General features: G+C 41.6%; 1 long non-coding RNA gene across 7 annotated transcripts in view; it reads right to left on the bottom strand.

Annotated features, from left to right (window-relative positions):
• The window catches only part of LOC123610942, a 40657-nt gene that overhangs the window by 15988 nt on the left and 7110 nt on the right, over positions 1-17559 (bottom strand). For 2 of the 7 annotated variants that reach the window (XR_006718358.1, XR_006718354.1), the window contains 4 exons: positions 16561-16665; positions 3029-3259; positions 2613-2741; positions 1481-1634 (listed from right to left, as the gene is read on the bottom strand). This is a non-coding gene — a long non-coding RNA (uncharacterized LOC123610942). The remainder of the gene's footprint in view (positions 1-1480; positions 1635-2612; positions 2742-3028; positions 3260-16560; positions 16666-17559) is intronic. The other 5 variants (XR_006718359.1, XR_006718351.1, XR_006718349.1 and 2 more) reach the window with 3 other exon arrangements.

The following is a 17559-nucleotide window of genomic DNA, read 5'->3' on the forward strand; positions in this document are numbered from 1 at the left end:
GATCTCATTTAAGCCTTATGTCGGCACCATGAAGTAAAAACAGGTATCATCCTTGAAGAAGAAAAGTGAGGCTCAGAGAACTGAAGCCACATGCTTGAGGCCATGCTGCTATGAAGAGTCATTGCTGGGACTCCAACCCGGGTCCATGTGACTCCTGGGAGCAGGCTCTGAACCACCACACCCTCCTCCTTCCCTGTAATCCTTCCCTCTCTTGCCCACTCATAACATCTGGTTGAAAAAAAGGAAATCAATTCTTATACCCCAAGTTCTTCATATTGATTCTCTAACTCAGTTTGTAATTAGCGAACATGGAGTGAACATCCCAGGAACCAAGGGGAGACAAAGACAAAGTCCTTTGTAACAGGATTCCTGTTGTGTCCATAATTATCCAACTATGAGATCCCAGAAAGCAAACCTGGCTCCACAGTCACACTTTGCTAGGTCTCTTCATTGTCCCTGTGCCAAAAGCCATCCCAGGAGAGACAATATCAAGCATTACAATGAATTAAAATATCTTCAAGCCTGAAACTGTTTTCCAAAGAAATTGGGCCAACGGCCAAACTTCGATCTTCTCTCTCCTGAGGCTGAGGATCTGATTCCCCTGAGACAGTTTTCTGAAAAGAACAACAGACTGTGCTCCTTGATCAAAGAAGAGGCCAAGGACTGACAGGGGACGATATAACAGGCAGGTTGCCAGGGTGGGGTCAACTCTATGATCCTGTGAGGGCTCCAGAATGCTCTGGGGACATCAGGCTACAATAGGACTCCTATTGAGACCATATTCTTACTTAGCTTTTTGTCACCTTGTCTTGCTTCCTCATTCCCCTTTTCCTTTTTTGCTCCCTCAAAAAATTATTTTTTTTTAAATTATTATTATTTTTTTTAATGTTTATTTATTTTTGAGAGAGGGAGAGATGACAGAGTGTGAGCTGGGGAGGGGCAGAGAGAGGGAGACACAGAATCCGAAGCAGGCTCCAGGCTCTGAGCTATCAGCACAGAGCCCGATGCAGGGCTCGAACCCACGAACTGTGAGATCATGACCTGAGCCGAAGTCGGACGCTTAACCGACTGAGCCACCCAGGCACCCCCTTTTTTTTTTTTTTAATATTTTTAATGTTTATTTATTTTTGAGATCAAAAAATTATTTAAACAATAAACCCGATCTCAGGTTCTGCTTGTAAGGAAACCAGTCCAAAACAGTGAGTACCAGAAAGAGTCCTAAGAAACAAAATGCATGCCACAGCAATGCCATTGCTAAGACTTCCACCTACAAAGAAGAGGCAGTGGTGAAGTTGAAGGGAACACCAGATAGTACAATCCCTCTGGCATCTGAAAGGTCTGGGGCAAATGCTAACCAAACAGACCATGGGATTGGGTGGTTCTTGCTAAGTTCTTCAATGTGTTGAAGAAAGAAGATGACAGATTCATTGATAAACAATTCCAGAGGGCCTATTTGGCAGTAATTTAAAGAGATACTTACCTCCCACAGCTTGTGGGCTACCAGAGCTGAAGAGCAGGCACAGGACTGCACTGTAAGAATGGCAGAACTTCAAAGAATGCCAGGTGCATCCCTTTACACCAAAGACAAGGCCCTGACAGGGAAAGAGGGGACACTGATCCTTGGGAGAGGCTATCTGTAGAGATAAACCAAGAGAGTCCTGAATCCTGTGGACCTGCTGAAGTGTCCCTGTTCCCTTACTGGAAGATAAACACTCTACCTTGCTTAAAAATGAGTCAGGTGCTTTATAAAACAATATCTTCCCTCCTATAGATTTGTCCCACCTCCACTCCTGGCCACCAGACTGATCATGGGGGTAAAACCTTAGCATGGACCAACTCAGAAAATGCTAGGCCTACTGAGGAAAGAAAGGGATTATATATCAGATCTGGCCAATGTGCATAAACCAAACTGAGGGAGAATGTCTGTGGAGGATTCCAAGGGTGATAGATCAAAGCAGGTAAGATATAAGCTCGATAAGGTAGTTTGTTGATGTGAAGGGGTCCTCTCTCCAGTGCCACAGGATGGCCCGAGGAGTTGGTTCTAATATGCTGGTGGGAGGCTCTTGAAAGACTAGGAAAAGCAATGAGCCAAACTGAACAATGCAGAGATGCCACAGCTGCCATTGCAAACTGGAGGGGAGGTCTGATGAGCTCAGAGAAGTGGGCATGCTAGAATGGGCCTACCATATAAGACAGGAAAACCCACCAGCCAACCATGCTCCTTGGGAAGGCCTGGAGGACTCCCCATTAACCAATGAGATCAGAAAGTATTAGTGAGGTTGGCAACAGTACCCCAAGAAGCTCCATCGTGGCTGTCCTTTATAGGAGATGCTGTAACAGAACTGTGTTCCCCAGGAAAAATAAAAAAGTGAAATTCCAGAATAGCAAAGACAAATGGAAGCACTCAACCATATGAAACAAGATGGGTACAATTACCATAAAAGGCAACAAGGGTGGAATAGTGGCCAGGGCTCCTGGACCTGCAGGCATCTAGATAGCTGGTTCATCGAATATAGTAATGTTGGGAGCAAATTAAGATAGTTAACTAGGGTATACACAATCAGAAGAGATCAAGAATGGAAGAAGCACAGAATGAGATCAGAGATACTCACAAGTATAAGATCAAGGCAATCACACAGGGTCCAATGCTCAGAAGGGCCTCTTGCTTGGAGTTTAATGCTCTGCACTTGTCATCTTGAACTTCTTAATTTTATCTTTGAATCTGCTTTGTAGGGGAAGTCCTATTAAATTAGGACAGTAAAGACGAACAGAGACTTGGAGTCTTGGTTCACAGGTAGTGCCACTTCCCAGCACCTCTCTGCCTCCTCTACTTCCTAACACCCTTCATCCTCCCCCACCTCTCCCTCCCTGCCCTGTCCAGTGATGGTAAAAGCCCTCTGCCCTTGGCAGGGGCCTGAGTGCAGACATTAGGAAAGGTGGGGTTGGGCAAAATGGTAGCTGTCCCTTCTTCTGGCTGGCAATGCCATGGCACATTCGGCAAGCATTGTGGCAAGAACAAGCCTCTCACCTATCCCCCATGCAGGTAACTGTATGTCCCAGAATGGAGGTTGAAATAAGCTTAGGGTCTCCTTCCACTGTGGGTTGGAGTGGGTAGCCTGTGGGAAGGGGAGGTTCCTGGCTCAAATTTCTCAGCCAAGATGCATCATGGCAGGTGCTGGTGTATCTTTCTGCCTTGCACACCCTCCCTTCCAATCTTCCTGGGTCTGGCTTGTGTTTGTGTCTTCTGACGAGGCACCTTCTGGGGATGAACCACAGAAATACAAATTAACGTAATTTTGGTGATATTTGCCTTTCAAATTGGCATTGCACAAAATGAAGATAAATGGTAAAATTCATGCTAATAGTTAAAATTTTTCATTTTCCTTTACTTAGAACCACATTAAATAGTAAATAAAAATACCATGGCAAGTTGAATAAAAATGGTAGAAAGAAGAAAAAGGTTTTATATGTTATTATCTCTCTCTTTTTTTTTTTAATTTGAGAGAGTGTGCACAAGCAGTGGAGAGGGACAGAGGGAGAGAAAGACAGAATCTTAAGCAGGATACATGCTCAGCATGGAGCTTGACGTGGGGCTTAATCCCATGACCCTGGGAACATGACTTGAGTCAAAATCAAGAGTCAGATGCTCAACCGACTGAGCCACCTAGGCTCATACTAAATATATGTTAGTATCTGGACCTAAAAAATGATATAACCAGTCCTGCTCACTCCCCATCTCCTGAGAGCACTGCCCCCCATAAACCACTTGAACAGGATCCCTATCCTTCTCCCACCCAGCTATTAGAAAACCTAACATAAGATACATGGCAATTTATCCAGAAAAGAAGAAAATAGAATTCCGCCAAAAAACATGGGAGCAATAAGAAATAGGCATTGTGTCCTGTCAGCAAGAGCAGAACTGAGTTCTCCTCAACTGTCACACTTTCTCTTCCTCCCAAAGTCACCCTGAGTTCCTCTCTAAAACCAGTAGACAGGGTTATCTCTGGGGTTCCCCCAGCACCTTTGTTCATTTACTCCACAGGCAGGGGTTGAGCACCTAATAATAACAGCTATCAGACATGTGCTTACCATGCCTTGTGGCCAATCCACAGGTCAACTCTAGGCAGCAGGTATTACGATCCCCATGTTAGAGACAGGATACAACCTCACTGGCATGGGGTCACTTGCCCAAGATCACTCATCAAACAAGTGACAGACTCAGGATTAGACTGCAGGCATCTGCTTTTCATCACCAGATTACTTATCCTCTGTCTGCCCTATGCTAGTACTGGAGCTAGAGAGGTGAGCAAGACACAGTCCTTACAAAAGCACATCTTGTTAGTGAAATATTGGCTTATTTATACATATTGCGGGCTTAATGATATTTACAAACAATTTGCATCTAATCAGAAAGTCCCAAAATAGAAAGGGGGCTCAAAGTAAGTCTAAATATGTCTCCCCTTCACTAGCCAGCTAGCCTTCCCAGGAGGGTCAGTATGGCCTCCTGGAATCAGACAGCTCTAGTGATGGGATGCTCACTCCCACACTGGAAATTTCCACCTATTTTCTCCAGTAATCACCATTGGAAAGAACATACTTACCATCTATTCCTTTGTAACTACTTCTCTTTGGTCTAGCTCTACTCCTGAGAGCACAAACTAGAAAAGACAAGCAACAGCCCCAACCAGCAACAGCCCCTCACACAGGGGTGAACACTGCTGGTCTCCCTATGACTTCTATAGGATATGGTTTCCCAACCCCCCTCACATCTTGGCTGCCTTGTCCACTCACTCCAGTTCCATAAAGGCAGACTCTCTTGATTCCAAGTGTCAAAAAGCAAAATCAACCTGATTAAAAAAACAGAGAAACTGGAAGAACTGCATTTATTGGCTCAAGCAACTGAAAGTGGAAGCCTGACAAGATGGAGGAACTGGAATGGTATATGAGCATGGAGTCTCTTGCCTTGTGTACTCCACTCTGCGGTAAGCTCTCTCTAGAGGGTTGAAGCAGAAGAAGCAGGCTTACATCCCCAGAGCTTAGCATCCCTGAGGGGAAAGAAGGCCAATAAAAGCACTAAGGTTGAGCCTCATTGGTCCAGCTTTGGATTGTATTGCCAACCTTGAACCAATCACTGTGGCCAGAGGAATGGAACATGCTGATTGCTAGGCTTACCTAGAGGCTTACCTGGACCTGGAACAGGGATAAGAGTGGGAGAAGGTTAGTTTCCCAAAGGAAAAAAAAAAGTCAAGTTACTTTTATAAGACATGAGAATGAATATTCAGCAGGCACAACCCACAGATGCCTTCCAAATACCCACAGCCAAAAGCATGACACCATGTGGTCTGACAAGCCCCGTGATGGCAAGATTCTAATTCTTTCTGTCCTGCCCAAGGGAGAAAGATGGTTTCTGGGGCTCCAATGGGAACTGTGACTTGGACTCATGTTTAATTTTTTTCCTTTTTCCCCTCTTTTCATCTTTATCCAACCCACTAACACAGACCCAGACTCCTTCCTGTTGAATCCAGAGGCAGAGAGAAAGACACATGGTATACTAAGGGACCTGGATTCTTTTGGCCTCCCAGAACCTGAGAAGACTACCAATCCCAAAGACACTCCTTCCAGGGGAAAGACAACCCAGGACTAGTGGGATTATCTTGAGGCACTCAGGGGAACTGATGGAGAAATAGCTCCTTCCAAGTGATCAGGATACACAAGTCACTCTTCCAGGTAGGCCTCACTTTACATAACATACGTGATTCTGTACAGGTTGGTAATTTTTTAAATATCAAATCATAGTTTAAATGTACTGTGAGGGGCGCCTGGGTGGCTCAGTCGGTTAAGCATCCGACTTCCGCTCAGGTCATGATCTCATGGTTTGAGTTCCATCACCATGTTGGGCTCTGTGCTGACAGCTCAGAGCCTGGAGCCTGCTTAGGATCTGCATCTCCCCTCTCTCGCGCACTGTCTCTTAAAAAATGAATAAACGGGGGCGCCTGGGTGGCGCAGTCGGTTAAGCGTCCGACTTCAGCCAGGTCACGATCTCGCGGTCCGTGAGTTCGAGCCCCGCGACAGGCTCTGGGCTGATGGCTCAGAGCCTGGAGCCTGTTTCCGATTCTGTGTCTCCCTCTCTCTCTGCCCCTCCCCCGTTCATGCTCTGTCTCTCTCTGTCCCAAAATAAATAAACGTTGAAAAAAAAAATGAATAAACATTTAAAAAAATAAAATAAAATAAATACACTGTGAAAATAATATAATAAAAGCTACCTACCATTAAGTAAGTACCTTCTATTTGCGGGGATATTTTAAAATTTTATGAACTGGGTATTATCATCACCATTTTGCAGCTGAGAAAACTGAGTCTCAGAAACTGCCCAAGATTCCAAGGGCAGTAAATGACAAAGCAAGGATTTGAATCTAGGCCTGTTTGCCTCGAAAGCCCCCATTATGTTTTCTATCACACATACTAAAGGAAAGGAACCCTACAGCAGTGATTTTTATAATATTCTTGATAATGCCGCAGAATGTCAATTTTGTGCATGTAGATTTTTATATTCAAACTTGTTTATAGTACAGTGTACCTATGAGTTATTCTGATGGCTTATGACAAAAATCCATATCGAATGCTTTTTGACAATGAGGTTGCAGACATACAAGCATATTTATTCATCCACCAAATGTGCTCCGTCCTGTACTGTGCCTTCCATATGCGTTTAGCATGGTGGTCAAGACAAGATCTATGGCATCAGACTGTCAAGACTTCGCTCCAACTAGGTGAATGGCCCTGAAACACCACCTTACTGGTCCCCATCATAAAATTAATGCAACAATAGGACCTATGCCATATGAGTTTTACAAAGATCAAATGAAATAATATAAGTTAAATTCTCAGCACCATACCCTAACCCTAACCCTAACCCCTAACCCAAACCCTAACCCTAACCCTAACGTCGTAAGTATTCAATGAATGCTCCTACAAGACTATAAGCAATATGAGGGCACGGAGTGTGTGAACTTTTCTTCACCACTTAACCTTAGAACCTCGTCCAGTGCTTTGCATGCTGTAGGCACTCAATAAACATTTGTTAAATGAATACTTTATTTAAGCTAGATCATTTAATCCTTAACTAATCCAAAAAGTAGGGACAGAAAATAAACAAACACAACTTGTTTAACATATAATAATTTTATGCAGTGTTAAGGGCAGGAAGAAAAACAAAGCAGAGAAGAATAATGAGTGACAGAAAAAAAAAGGGCGGGGTCGGGGGAACATGTGTTGTAGATAGCCAAGAACTAAACCAATTTAGACCTAACAGGGAGTGTTATGGACTGAACATTTGTTTTCCCCTGCCCCCCACCCCGCCAAATTCAATGGTAAAGCCCTACCCCTCAGTGTGGCTGTATTTGGAGATGGGGCCGCTAAGGTTAAATGAAGTCATAAGGATGGGGCTCTGATCCAACAGGATTAGTGTCCTTACAGAGGAGACATCGGAGAGCCTACTCTTCCCATCAGTCTCTGCACGTGCATCTAGGAAAGACCATGTGAGCACACAGGGAGATGAAGGCCATGTATAAGCCAAGAGAGGAGGCCTCAGGAATGAACTTACCTTGTCAGCACCTTCACTTTGGACTTCCTAGCCTCCAGAACCATGAGAAATAAGTTTGTGTTGTTTAAGCCACCCAGTCTGTTATGGCATTTTGCTACGGCAGACCAAGCCAAAAAAGACAGGACATGTTCTAGGAAAAGGGAACATCAAGTGCAAAGGCCCTAAAGGAGCCTGGTATTCAGGAACAGCAGAAGGCCAGTAAATGAACAAGACAAAAAGTGGCAAGACGGAGGGTCAGAGAGCCACACCAGTTCTACCCATAAGCTCTAACAGTACCGTACCAAAAGCAAGCCCTCACTCCAAACAAAATCATTATTATCAGCACCATAATATTTAAAATGAACAACTGACTTTTTCCCAAACTTAGGTAAAGGGTAAATAAGGGCCTTTTAGAAAACTAAGATACTATAGTTCTATAACACAGTGTATAGATAAAAAATATTCTTGCCATGCAAATTTAGCTTCTATGCAAATCAGACATGGCCCCCTACTGTGAAATTCTGTGTTAACCCCTGAAAACAGAACCCTTTCCCTCTCCCTCAGGCAGTGACAAGTGTGTTCCAGCTCTAAGCCACCAAAGTTATGACCCTCAACCCCTAGATGGGGCCCGTGTGAACAGTGCTAGGGAAAGGCTCCAATTTCTCTATGCTATCAGATCTGGCCAAGCCTGTTATTTTTCCTGCCAAGGTAGATCAACAGACCTGGTTAATGCTGAAATCCCTGGAGGTAATTAAACAGCAAAACTGGGCTTGGCCTCAGAGAAGGAAGGAGGGAGGGGGCTACGTAGATTTTCCTTTCTTCAATGCCAGCCAGCACTACAAAATTGGCATTGTTATCTACTTTCCTCCTGGTGACATTTACTTTTGAAGCAAAAACAAAAACAAAACAGGGAAGAGGAGTCAGGTGGATTGGGAAATCAAATTCAGAGGTGGACATAGCTTTAGGCATAAATGTCTGCCTTTTATCTGAAGAAATGGTTTGCAACTGGCAGCAAACTTGCCCACCTAATCTGTATCCCCCTGGCCCTTCTCGCAATATGTGGAAACATTTTTGGTTATCACACTTGGGGTCAGAGGGAGTGCTACCATCATCTTGTGGGTAGAGGCCAGGGATATTGCTAAACATCCTACTGTGCACAGGGAAGCCTTCCACAACAAAATCTCATCCAGCCCAAAATGTCAACTCTGATTTAAGAAAACAGGACAAGGAAAAATAAACTCAAATATTTAAGGGCCTTCCATGTACCAAATGATATACACATATACCTGCACATACACATATGCCATTTAGTCTCTACACCAAGTCCACAAAGTGATGCCCATTTCCCAGATGAAAAAAATAGAATGCGGACTTCACCCAGTTAGTAACTGGCACAGTTAGCAACTTCATAGGAGGAATTTGAACCTGACTCTGGGTGGTTCTCACTAAACTGTGAGCTCCATGAGGATGGGGACCTTGGCAACCTTGTTTACTTCCTCATACCTAGTGCCTAGCAGAATTTATACTTAATGGAAATATAATAAAGACTTCTTTGAATTAATAAGTATCTGAGTCAGTGGACCTAAAGTACATGATTGTTTCTTCCCACCACTCCTTAGAATAATGAAGATCCTCACGATATCCCTCTAGGGTTCCTGTCAAGTCAATATGTTGGATGTCAGAGTCAGAAATCTCCCTAGGCCAGCACAAGTAAAAATGGAAGTTTATGGAAAAATGCAAAGGTATTATGGAAACAAAGCATCGCCAGGACTAAAGGCTTGGAAAGCCACCAGGAATCAGAGTGCCTCATGTTCTCTATAATGTCTACATCTTGGTTTTCTTTTCCAACAGAAGACTTGCACTATGTAGCCATCTTGCAGATGGTCCTATGTACCAGCCTCAGCAACATTTTGACTCTGAAAGTCCCCATGGCCTTTCAGCTTGGCTCTCCTTAGTTAAGTAGCTTAGTCTATCCATATCCCAGTTATTATACATTCCCTGAGGAGGGATGAGATCGGCATAGCCTGGGCTAACCTTCAAGATGCCCCTGGCCCCAGCCAGACAATTGCAACTTCACGACACACTCTGAGCAAGAATGGCTAAATTAGCACCTTCAAGCCTGAGGACCGTGAGCTGTAAAAATGATTGTTGTTTTCAGCAACTATGTTTTGGGATGTTTATTACCCAGCAGGTACCAGAAACAGATTTTGGTATAGAAAGTGGGTTGCTGCTACAACAAAAACTTAAAAGTGTCTCAAATTATAATTCTGCTCCCAGTTCCAAAGTCTGAAGACCAAATATATATTTCTTACTAAACATCACAATATAATTACCCTTGTGTTTGACCAGCAGGCAGAACTAGAAGGGCCTTGGAGAGCATGTTAGTGAAAGTCTAAAGGGTCTTGATGATGACTTAAAGGAAAGTGAGGAAAATGCTACTGAAAGCTGGAGGAAAGGGGACACTTGTAGCTGGTGGAAGGTTTGGTGACACTGTCATCTGCTGTAATGTGGAAAAGAAGGAATTGTTCCATAATGAATATGATCATCTGGCCAACCTGATTATAGTACAACGCAAAGGAGAGAGAGCATCTAAAAGAAGAAACTTTTTTGGTTTGAGCAAAATTTAGATGGTACTTAAAAAGTGCCAGGGTTTTCTGAGTTTGAAAATAAAACAACTTCTCATGCCCAACCTCTCCAGAGGGCAAACTTCTCAAATTGAAATGACTTTCAGCAAAGGGTGGGTACAGCATCTTTTGTTAGGCACTCAAAGGTTTCAAAAGGTACTTCATAGACCAATTCAAACAGACAAAATCCTTCTAAAAAACTTTAGACTGTGCCTGGCTGTCTTAATTAAACAACAGGATTTCCTAAAAAGGCCCCCAAAATAGAAAGGACTTATGTAAGCCAAAGGGATTTGTGGTCATGGCTTTTTCCCCAATGGAAGGAACTCCAGGAAGAATCATTTAAAAACTCAACATTTTTTTAGAATGAGTTTGAACTAAAAAGGAGGAGATAGTGTAAGGTGGAAAAAAAGGACTTTGGATTCCAGAACTTCTACGGGCAGGAAGCAGGTTCAGAAACTACTCCAGGCAAACACAGTTTATGTTCCATGGAAAAAGAAGGTTAAATTCAGAAGGTAGAATCAAGAGCATGGGAGGAAGAGCTGCAGAGATCACTACAGAGAATTGGTCCTAACCAAGGAAACCATAATGCTTCCTACAGTTTTCCGGTGCCGATTCCAATATTGTACATTGGGTGTGGAAGATGAATAACCTGTCTTTTTTAGTTCACAGATACTCAAATCATTCTTGAAAAGCTGTAACTAAGGATCAACACTCAAGGTACCTCATCTACACCTGGAAGTAATAGAGAAGATGAGATTCTGGACTTCATGTCTGTCCATGATGCCATTAACTGTTTGGGAGAGTCTTGGGATGGGCCAACTGCCTTTTGAGTGAAGGAGGAACATAATTTGTGATCAGAGGCAGACTGTGATAGTTTGAAAATCTGACCTTGCAACTTTTTGACATTCCTACTATGGAAGAATGGTCTCTTTCTCTCAATAACTGCTTGATCAACAGAAAACAGGAGAAGTGGTACTGTGCCAGTTTCTCGCCCAGCCTTAAGAAATGAGCAGCTTCTATTTCCTCTTTCTTGAAATTCTTGCTTTTGGATCCCACCCATCATGCTGTAAGGAGTCCAGGCCACAGGGAGAGGCCACGGGATTGTGTTCCAGCAGACAGCCCCACTAAGGTCCCAGTCTATAGCCACACGGAAGTAAGAAAGCCTTAAGAAGATTCCAGCCCCAGCCAATAACCAACTGTAACCGCATAGAAGACAGTGAGTGAGATAGTATTAGCTAAACCCAGGCAGACCTCAGAACCATGAGAGATAATTAAATTATTGCTGTTTCTTTAAAGTCACTAAGCTTTGGAGTGATTTTTTACACAGCAATAGATAACCAGGACAAATATTTGCTGTAGTTACTTTATGTAATCTTAAATTGCTTGAATTAAAACAATAACCTTAATATATATATAAAACCTTAATAATAATAAAGAATCACTAACATATAAAATGAATTAAAAGTTACTATTAAAATATTACTATTAAAATGACACAAGGCTTTGGGACCAAAGAGAACTAGGTACAAATCCTGGTCAGCATCCTATTAGTTGTATGACATTTGATAAGTTACTTAGCCTCTCTGATTGCCAGTTTCTTTCTCTTTAAAATGGAGTAAAGTGGAGGGTACCTGGATGGCTCAGTCGGTTAAGCATCCAACTCTTGATTTTGGATCAGGTCATGATGAACTGTGCCACAGGCTCATGCACTATGAGACTGAGCCCCAGGTCAGGCTCTGTGCTGACAGAAGGAGCCTGCTTGGGATTCTCTCCCTCTCCCCTTATCTCTGCCCCTCCCCCACTTTATGTGGGTGTGTTCTTTCTCTCAAAATATATAAATAAACATTAAAAAAAATTTTTTTTAATGGAGTTAAGGGACACCTGGCTGGCTTAGTTGATGGAACATGCAACTCTTGATGTCGAGGTTTAAGTTCGAGCCCCATGTTAGGTATAGAGATTATTTAAAAATAAAATATTTTAGGGACACCTGGGTGGCTCAATTAGTTAAGCATCTAACTCTTGGTTTTGGCTCGGGTCATGATCTCATGGTTTGTGAGTTAAAGCCCCATGTCACACTGTGGGTTGACAGTAAGGAGCCTGCTTGGGATTCTTTCTCTCACTTTCTCTCTATCTGCCCCTCCCCCACTCACACTCTTTCTCTCTCAAATGGAAAAACATAAAATCTTTTTTAAAAAAACCCACACATTTAATGTGTCAATACAACCTTCCTGAAAAAGGAAGAAAGGTCTCAGATACACAACCTTACCTTACACCTTAAAGAGCTGGCAAAAGAACAGCAAATAAAACCCAAAACCAGCAGAAGACAGGAAATAATAAAGATTGGAGTGGAAATCAATGCTATCAAAGTAAAAAAAACAAAAACAAAAAAACAAAAAAACAAATCAATGAAACTAGGAGCTGGTTCTTTGAAAGAATTAACAAAATTGATAAACCCCTAGCTGGTTTGATCAAAAAGAAAAAGGAAAAGACCCACATAAATAAAATAATAAATGAACGAGGAGAGGTCACAAACAACACTGCAGAAATAAAAACACTAAGAGAATATTATGAGCAATTATATGCTAATAAATTGGGAAATTTGGAAAAAATGGACAAATTCATAGAAACATATAAACTACCAAAACTGAAACAGGAAGATATAGAAAATTTGAACAGACCCATAACCAGTAAAGACATTGAATTAGTAATCAAAAACCTCCCAAAAAACAAGAGTTCAGGGTCAGATGACTTTCCAGGGGAATTCTACCAAACATTCAAAGAAGAGTTAACTCCAATTCTGTTAAAGCTGTTCCAAAAATAGAAATAGAAGAAAATTTCCAAACCCATTCTATGAGAATTACCTTGATCCCAAAACCACACAAAGACCCCACTAAAAAAAATAGAACTATAGACCAATTTCCCTCATGAAGATGGATACAAGAATTGTCAATAAGATACTAGCCAACGGGATCCAACGATGCATTAAAAGAAATAACAGGGGCACTGGGGTAGCTCAGTTGGTTAAGTGTCTGACTTTGGCTTACGTCACGATTTTGCAGTTTGTGAGTTTGAGCCCTGCATTGGGCTCTGTGCTGACAGCCCAGAGCCTGGAGCCTGCTTCAGATTCTGTGTCTCCTTCTCTTCTGTCTCTCCCCCACTCACCCATTTTCTCTGTCTCTCAAAAATAAATGTTAAAAAAAATTGAAAAGAATTATTTACCATGATCAAGTGGGATTTATACCTGGGATGCAAGGCTGGTGCAATATCCACAAATCAATCAATGCAATATATTACATTAATAAAAGAAAGGAGGGGCGCCTGGGTGGCGCAGTCGGTTAAGCGTCCGACTTCAGCCAGGTCACGATCTCGCGGTCCGGGAGTTCGAGCCCCGCGTCGGGCTCTGGGCTGATGGCTCAGAGCCTGGAGCCTGTTTCCGATTCTGTGTCTCCCTCTCTCTCTGACCCTCCCCCGTTCATGCTCTGTCTCTCTCTGTCCCAAAAATAAATAAACGTTGAAAAAAAAATAAAAAAAAATAAATAAATAAAAGAAAGGACAAGAACCACATGATCTTCTCAATAGATGAAGAGAAAGCACTTGACAAAATACAGCATCCTTTCTTGATAAAAATCCTCAAGAAAGTAGGGATAGAAGGATCATACCCTAAGATCATAAAAGCCATATACGAAAGACCCACCACTAATATCATTCTCAATGGGGAAAGCTCTCAGCTTCAGGAACATATGTAAGGAACACGACAGGGATGTTCACTCTCGCCACTATTCAACAGTGGATTGGTAGTCCTGGCCTCAGCAATCAGACAACACAAAGGGATAAAAGTCATCCAAACTGGCAAGGAGGAGGTCAAACTTTCACTCGTCACAGATGACATGATACTGTATATGGAAAACCCAAAAGATTCCACCAAAAAACCTCTTAGAACTTATTCATGAATTCAGCAAAGTCGCAGAATACATAATCAATTCACAGATATTGGTTGCATCTCTATACACCAAAAATGAAGCAGCAGAAAGGGAAATCAAGGAATCAATCCCATTTATAATTGCACCAAAACCCATAAAATACCTGGGAATAAACCTAATCAAAGAGGTGAAAAACCTATACACTGAAAACTATAGAAAGCTTATGAAAGAAACTGAAGAAGACACACAAAAAAACGGAAAAATATTCCATGCTCATGGATTGGAAGAATAAATACTGTTAAAGTGTCAATACTACCCAAAGCAATCTACATATTCAATGCAATCCCTATCAAAATTACACCAGCATTCTTCACAGAGCTAGAACAAACAATCTTAAAATTTGTATGGAACCAGTAAAGACCCTGAATAGCCAAAGCAATCCAGAAAAAGAAAACCAAAGCAGGGGGTATCACAATCCTGGACTTCAAGCTGTATCACAAAGCTATAATCATCAAGACAGTATGGTACTGGCATAAAAACATACACTTAGATCAATGGAGCAGAATAGAGAACACAGAAATGGACTCACAAACGTATGGCCTAGTAATCTTTGACAAAGAAGGAAAGAATATCCAATGGAATAAAGACAATCTCTTCAGTGAATGGTGTTGGAAAAACTGGACAGCAACATGCAGAAGAATGAACCCGGACCACTTTCTTACACCATACACAAAAATAAACTCAAAATGGATGAAAGACCTAAACATAAGACAGGAAACCATCAAAACCCTAGAGGAGTAAGCAGGCAAAAACCTCTTACTCAGGCAGAAACTTCTTACTCAACACGTCTCCAGAGGCAAGGGAAACAAAAGCAAAAATGAACTACTGAGACCTCATCAAGATAAAAATCTTCTGCATGGTGAAGGAAACAATCAGCAAAACTAAAAGGCAACCAATGGAATGGGAGACAATATTTGCAAATGACATATCAGATAAAGGGCTAGTATCCAAAATCTACAAAGAACTTATCAAACTTAATACCCAAAAAACAAACATCCAGTGAAGAAATGGGCAAAAGACATGAAAAGACACTTTTCCAAAGAACACATCCAGATGACTAACAGACACATGAAAAAATGCTCAACATGACCCATCATCAGGTACACACAAATCAAAGCCACAATGAGATACCACCTCACACCTGTCAGAATAGCTCAAATTAACAGCTCAGATAATGACAGATGCTGGCGAGGATGCAGAGAAAGAGGATCTCTTTTGCATTGTTGGTGGAATGCAAACCGGTGCAACCACTCTGGAAAACAGTATGGAGGTTCCTCAAAAAATTAAAAATAGAACTACCATATGACCCAGCAATTGCACTACTATGTATTTATCCAAAAGATACAGGTGTGCTATTTTAAAGGGACACATGCACCCCAATGCTAAAGCAGTGCTATCAACAATACCCAAAGTATGGAAAGAGCCCAAATGTCCATTGACGGATGAATGGATAAAGAAGATGTGGTGTATACACACACACACACACACACACACACACACACAACGGAATACTACTTGGTGATGAAAAAGAATGAAATCTTGCCATTTGTAACAACGTGGATGGAACCAGAGTGTATTATGTTAAGCAAAATTAGTCAGAGAAAGACAAATACCATATGACTTCACTCACACGTGGAATTTAAGATACAAAACAGACGAACAGATGGGAAGAGAAGCAAAAATAATATAAAAACAGGGAGGGGGACAAACCATAAAAGAATCTTAAATATAGAGAACTGAGGGTTACTGGAGGAGGTGTGGGTAGAGGGATGAGCTAAATTGGCAAGGGCATTAGGGGGACACTTGTTGGAATGAGCACTGGATATTATACGTATGGGAGAAATCACTGGATTCTACTCCTGAAATCATTATTGCACTATATGCTAACTAACTTGGATATAAATTTTAAAAAATGAAAGTAAAAATAAATAAATAAATAAATAAATAAATAAATAAATAAATAAATATAAAAACCCCACACATTTAAAAATTAACTAATTAATCAAATGGAGTTAATTGAGAACATCTGTTGTATAAGATTGTTGTGAGGTTTAAAATCAGAGCATAAATGTAAATCCTTAGCCCAGTACCTGGTACATAGTAGCTATTCCATAAACATTTCTCGTCATTGTTACTTGATATTGGTTGAGCCAGTGTTGGCTAGCAAAGTCTCTGGTAATGAATAGGTCTTTTCTCACGTGGGAGCATTGACAATTCTATTAAGCAGGCTGGCCAAGTACCTACCAGCTTGCCTTGTGCCATGGGCTCTGTGGCTGGATGACTGTGGAAGCAGACATTCCAAACAGGGCTTAAGCATTTATGTGGTTCCAGATGAAAATGGCTCCAGTTCAGTTGCTACTGAAAACCAACTCACCTTCTAGCCTTAAGCATCAATGTAAACAGATGAGAAGTGAACAAGATAAAAGGACAGACATCCACAGCATGGACAAGATCAGCCTTGTGCTTAAGGACTCAGCTTCTGTAGAGTAAATGGAGAAGTTAAGCTGCTTTTCTGTTAGCTAGTCAATTAAACTAATCGGATATTAATTACAAATTGACTTTGACAAAGATCTGTTTATCCTATAAAACATCCAAAGCAAGAGTTGGTAAGGCTCATGACATAAGGAAACTTGTGGTCTAATTAATGATGTTAATTCAATCAATCTTAACACTTATTTATTCATTCCCACTGCTGGAATCTTTGCCTGAGCCCCACCTAAGCCACCACCTTATCTTTACCAGGCCTGAGTAAACTTTCTAAAACCTAGTTCTAATCCTGACACTCCCCTGCTTTTAAATCTTTGATGGGTCTCTGTTGTGCTTTGGATTAAGTCCAAACTCTTTAACATGGTTTCCAAGAAACTTTATAATCCGGTTTAAAACCCTCCAATGGTTTTGCATTGCTTTAAGACTGGAATCCAAACCCTTCTCTGTGTTCTACTAGACCTGCATGAACTGGATTCTCTCTCACCTCACCTCCTTCACTCGACTCCCAGACACTAGTCATCTTGTTTCACCAATGTGCCTCAGAGCCTTTGCACATGCTCTTCTCTCTGCCTGGAACACTCATCCTTGAGTTCTTTGCTTGACTGGCTCCTTCTCAAACTTAAATGGAAGTCAACCATTCCCTAATCAACCAATCTTTTACACATTAAAGAGTTAGTTGACTTTCTCATAGCATGTATTGTAAACTGGAATTATCTCACTTCTTTATCTGCAGGCCCCTTGAAAGCAGGAATCCTATCAGCCAAGGTCACTGCAATAGCCTCAGCTTGTAGAATAGTTCCTAGAATCTAGTATGTGCTTAAAATGTTGTTGGTCAAGAATAACTCTCCATTTTCCAGATTTGGAATCTAAAGCTCAGATAACTTAG

The sequence above is a fragment of the Leopardus geoffroyi genome, chromosome A1 (assembly GCF_018350155.1).
Source record: "Leopardus geoffroyi isolate Oge1 chromosome A1, O.geoffroyi_Oge1_pat1.0, whole genome shotgun sequence".
Taxonomy (NCBI): Eukaryota; Metazoa; Chordata; class Mammalia; order Carnivora; family Felidae; genus Leopardus; species Leopardus geoffroyi.